Raw genomic sequence first — 5,840 nt, 5'->3', positions numbered from 1 at the left:
GCTGAAATCACGTGACTTTGGCGCTCCGAACAGCTGATTTGACACGCTGATTAATTTGTGCTCCGAAGCTTCTTGAAGCAGTGTTTTGAACTCGGCCATCACTATAAGTCGTTATTTTGTTTTGTTTTTTGGTGCACCAAAAATATTCTCGTCGCTTTATAATATTAACATTGAACCACTGTACTCACATGAACTGATTTAAATATGTTTTTAGTACCTTTATGGATCTTGAGAGAGGAAATGTCATTGCTCCCTATGGAGGCCTCACGGAGCCATTGGATTTCAACTAAAATATCTTAATTTGTGTTCTGAAGATTAACGAAGGTCTTACGGGTGTGGAACGCCATGAGGGTAAGTAATAAATGACAGAATTTTCATTTTTGGGTGAACTAATCTTTTAAGTTGAAGTTCTAAACCAACTAAAACTAAATAAACAAACTAAAAATGAATAAAAACTATATATAGACAAAAAAAACTAAAAAAAACTGACAAATTACCAAAACTTTAATTACAACATTAACAAAAAAAACAAACAGAATATATATATATAGCCTATATAATTCAAAATTTTAACAAAAATTACAGTAGTAGCCTATATCAATCAGTGATTCAATGAATAATTACACTGTAACTAAGACACCTTTAAATTAAGAGTAACCAATAATTGTGTATTAAATAGCATATTAAATATGTATACAATTTATATATATATATATATATATATATATATATATATATATATATATATATATACATATTTAAAGATTACATAGCTGAAACTGAGAAGAGAAAATTATTATGGTAGGATGTATTAAATTCAAATGGCTTACTATGGCTTGAAATTTTATTGGCAGATCACTGGACTACTTTATAAACACATAAAATAATGAGGCAATGTAAGGCACAGTTTTAATTTAAGCAGAAGGTGGTAATATATTTGTGTTTACAAATCCATCTTGAATTACTCACACTATTCAGACCGTCTGTACACCAAAGCTGCTGTACAAGGCACTTCCCAACTTTTCCAAAAAAGGTTACGACAGCCAAGGCTGACGTTTCATTTTTGTCCCCTACCCATAATGCAATGGGGCACCAGACGAATGGAGTTGATGTTGTAGTGGGGCATGTAACTCTCAGCGCCACTGGCTCTGATTTGCATGCTCAGAATAAGCCCAAAGGCATCCAATTACACAGCTCTCATGGATTGTTTGGTGTCACTTATCATCTGTTTGAGAGATATGATGATTCTGCTCTTCAAGTGTAAAAGGATAGCATGAGGTTCTGGGCCCCTTTTTTGTGAAGTGTTACTACTCAAATGGTGGGAAGATCAGCACAAACCCACTTAAAATAGTGAACCTCCTCCCTTTTTGCACGCTAGGCTTCGGGACCCCTACAAGGTCTGTCACCATAGTGCAACTTCTTTCAGGATGAGCACATTCCCCTCGGTGATTTATGAAAAAGACACAGAAGCACTTTTTCTGAGAGTGAAACATGATCGTAAATTATTTATATGTGAGAACTTTATTCTCAGAGCTTTAGTTGTACTGGTATTCATGATATTTTATTTGATAAAAGTTGTATGAGGTATATGATGTTTTGATTCAGGCACTGGTCATAGTCTTTAGAAACATATATAAAGATTAAGAACCTCTGGTTTAGCAATAATACCTTACTAATTTGCTCCATTAGCAGCCCTCTCTCTGACCCTTTCAGCTGGTCTTCAGTTTCAGAAGCTTGGAGCAAAACCATGACAAGTGTACGAAATTCCCCATGAAGAAACCCGAGGCTCCCTGTACCTTCTTGTCATGCATCTGATTGAACTACCAGCTGCATGTTTGCTCCTCCCCATGCTCAGGCCTGATGGGAGTGTGTGCATGCGTGTATCTGTTGCCAGCTGGGAACAATATCCTGATGCTGAATGAGTGTGTTGAGTAAAACTCCAGCATCAGTGATTTTGTTGCCAGAGGAGCACCTTGGGCATCCTGTGCATGTGTCCTCAGAGATAGAGCTTCCCTCGTCCTGGTCTGCAGTGCAAAGATGCCGCAGAGAAACTGTGGTATTGTGCTAAATTCATGTCTTGTATCTGTATAATCTAAATATTCCACTCTCATTAGCAGGCTAATAAATGAGTAACATGTTAAGTAATTATGTTCTGCAAGGCAAGTAATATATTTCTTTACTGACTCTGAAATATATTACTTATATAAATAAAGCCTACTTATATATTTAAATATGCACAAAAAATACTCAAAAACATCAGAGAAAGTCAGTTTGGGACTACATTAGTATTCTTCATAAGGTGTTGTGTTCATGATTGGCCACTGGGTGTCCGTAAATTCAAATTAAGGTTGTGTTTCCTACAATATCCAGCAGAGGACGCCAGGCCCAATCCAGGACCTTGTCTGTATTTGTTACATGCATGAAAAAGAGCAGAAAGTCATGAGGTTAAATCTGGAGTCTTTAGTTTGAGCAAACGCTGTAATTTTGTTTGTCTTTTGATTGCTGTTTACTGCTTACCGGAGGAGGACCAAAAAACTTCTACAGTACTTCTACAGTGAGTGGTTAATTATTAGGCAAGTCCATTTTCTGATCATATATTTTTCAAAGCACAATTTACTAATTTCAAACCACATTAATCTTAAGAGTTTCTGTAATTGTTAGTGAAGGAAGGTTTGTCTTAAAGGGTTAGTTCACCTAAAAATGAAAATTCTGTCATTAAAGGGTTAGTTCACCCAAAAATGAAAATGATGTCATTAATGACTCACCCTCATGTCGTTCCAAACCCATAAGACCTCTGTTCATTTTCTGAACACAGTTTAAGATATTTTAGATTTAGTCCGAGAGCTTTCTGTCCCTCCATTGAAAATGTATGTACGGTAGACTGTCCATGTCCAGAAAGGTAATAAAAACATCATCAAAGTAGTCCATGTGACATCAGTGGGTTAGTTAGAAGTTTTTGAAGCATTGAAAATACATTTTGGTCCAAAAATAACAAAAACTACAACTTTATTCAGCAGTGTATTCTCTTCCGGGTCTGTTGTCAATCCAGGTTCATGACTCCGCAGTGACGCTGCTGACGTAAGACGTTGCTGACGTGTTATCTGGTGCGCCAGAGCTTCGTTTACAGTCTGAAGGAGACGCACGCTGTATTCAGCGTTGTATTGCTATATTTTTTTAAATGGTGTGTAAGTGTGCATGTCGCGGATGTCCTAATCGCCAAAAACAACGACGTAAAAGTGCATTACCAATGCCGACAGATGAAAGGATTCAGTGGAATCAATTCAATGGAAAGGATTCCGGAAGAGAATACAATGCTGAATAAAGTCGTAGTTTTTGTTATTTTTGGACCAAAATGTATTTTCGATGCTTCAAAAACTTCTAACTAACCCACTGATGTCACATGGACTACTTTGATGAAGTTTTTATTACCTTTCTGGACATGGACAGTCTACCGTACATACATTTTCAATGGAGGGACAGAAAGCTCTCGGACTAAATCTAAAATATCTTAAACCGTGTTCCGAAGATGAACGGAGGTCACAGATTAAGATATTTTTGATAAAATCCAAGAGGTTTCTGATCCCCAAGTCAAAGCAACATAATAATTATAATTAAAGTAGTAAAGACGTCGTTAAAATAGTCCATATGCACTTGATTAAATTTAATGAAACTACAAGAATACTTTTTGTGTGCAAAAACAAAACAAAAATAACGACTTTATTCAACAATTTCTTCTCTTCTATGTGTCCTATGCTGTTTACGTTGTAGGCCCTGTCCCAAATGGCACCATAAACCCTCATGGTCTTCCTCTGAGTCGAAGTAGAAGTCCTCTGCTTAGCGTGCAGGCTTGCGGGCTCAGCATCGATGGTGCATAGCGGACACACGCATGCAGTGGCCATTGTAAGTCCACAAGACCGAAATTTCACATGAGGTGTGCCATTTGGGACAGGGCAGTAGACTCGCTCAAATGCTGTTCGCTGTTCAAATGAGGGTACTTTCTAACCTCTTCGCACAATCTCTCGTCTATGTAGGCCTCCGTTGTTGCTGTAGCTTGCATGTGTTCTGGTCTGTTCTGTTTATGCAGTTTTTCTTTGAATATCTTGTGAATTGACACCCCCAGCTTTTGGATAAACTAATTACTACAAAAAATTAAATGCTCATGTGCGACGTGTGTACAAGTATGTGTGGTTTCAAAAATCCAGCGGTGCGGGTACAGTACGCATCACGCACACTGTAAGCTGACCCTTCATGTAGGCATAAAAAGTGAACTATACTTTGGGCTTAACCCCATCCCTAATCCTAACCCTTCCCCCACACTTAATTCTAAACCTACCAATACTAAGGGGTAATAATTTGGCGGGGGTCAGAATTCGGCACAACACCAGCCCTGGAAGCTCTGCTCGTCGCTTCATAATATTAAGGTTGAACCACTGTAGTCACGTGGACTATTTTAACGTCTTTACTAATTTTCTATACCTTGAATGTGGTAATTACGTTGCTTTCTCTTGGGGATCAGAAACCTCTCGGATTTCATCAAAAATATCTTAATTTGTGTTCTGAAGATGAACGAAGGTCTTATGGTGTGGAACGACATGAGGGTGAGTAATTAATTACAGAATTTTTTGGGTGAATTAACCCTTTAAAGTGAAAAACGCCTTATTAGAGATTTTTTTCTACAGGTAAAATTGGCCAAAAAAAGAGAACTGACAAGTCCAAAAATAGGCCCATAAGAAGAATACAACACTCTAATTAAGGCGTGACTATCGGACAATTAAATGCTATGTTAATAACACTCAGCAGGGTCACAAAAAACACAGAAAATACACATATTAACTCCAGCAGGAATTGAGCATCACCCAATAAATATTTTTTTAAATGTTGTACTACAACATTACCTAATTGCAGCCAAAATACAACATTGTGAATAGTTGTAAAAAAAAAAAAAAAAAGAAAGAAGATGTCTTGTGTTTTCTAGGTACATTACCTGCACAGAAAATTCCACCAATCAGAGAGCAAGCAAAATGTGCCAAAAGAACTCTTTAGCTCCGCCCACTCCCATGAAGCACCATAAATTATGTAATCAAGTTGGTCTCCTATATGCTCTCAAAATACATAAACATTAGAATATATAATATTATATATATATATATATATATATATATATATATATATATATATATATATATATATATGCATATATTGCAATTAAAAAAATCTTTTGTCAGATCAATTTGATAATTAATGTGGTTCAGATAACATAATATTTTGAGTTTCTGTTGATTAAACCAATCACCTTCATTGGATTAACTCACATTTTTAATTTCAGTGAACTCAACCAGGTAGCTTACTTTTTTAAGTTAAACCAACAATTCTTTTTTACAGTATATATATAATATATATATATATATATATATATATATATATATATAATATATAATATAATATAATATATATATATATATATATATATATATATATATATATATATATATATATATATATATAATGAGTAGTTTTATATTTCTCCTTTTTTTCTTTGATTATGCTGTTCACAATGATGTTTCGGGGCTTAAGTTGTACCTTTGTATTTTTATATTTTATATTTACATTTATATTTATATTTCTGATTTTCATTTACTTTTTTGCTTCAAATCAATGTTTGTAATGTTATGATTAACCTCATAGCTGATTGGTTTGGTTCATGGCTTATTCAATTCAATTCAATTCATGTTTATTTGTATAGCGCTTTTCACAATACATATCGTTTCAAAGCAGCTTTACAGAAAATGCACGTCAACATTACAATTTAGCAATCTGTTATCAGAATAATCTGTTTTTTT

Source organism: Chanodichthys erythropterus, chromosome 19 (genome assembly GCF_024489055.1).
Source record: "Chanodichthys erythropterus isolate Z2021 chromosome 19, ASM2448905v1, whole genome shotgun sequence".
Taxonomy (NCBI): domain Eukaryota; kingdom Metazoa; phylum Chordata; class Actinopteri; order Cypriniformes; family Xenocyprididae; genus Chanodichthys; species Chanodichthys erythropterus.
Note: the sequence above shows the minus strand (reverse complement) of the source record.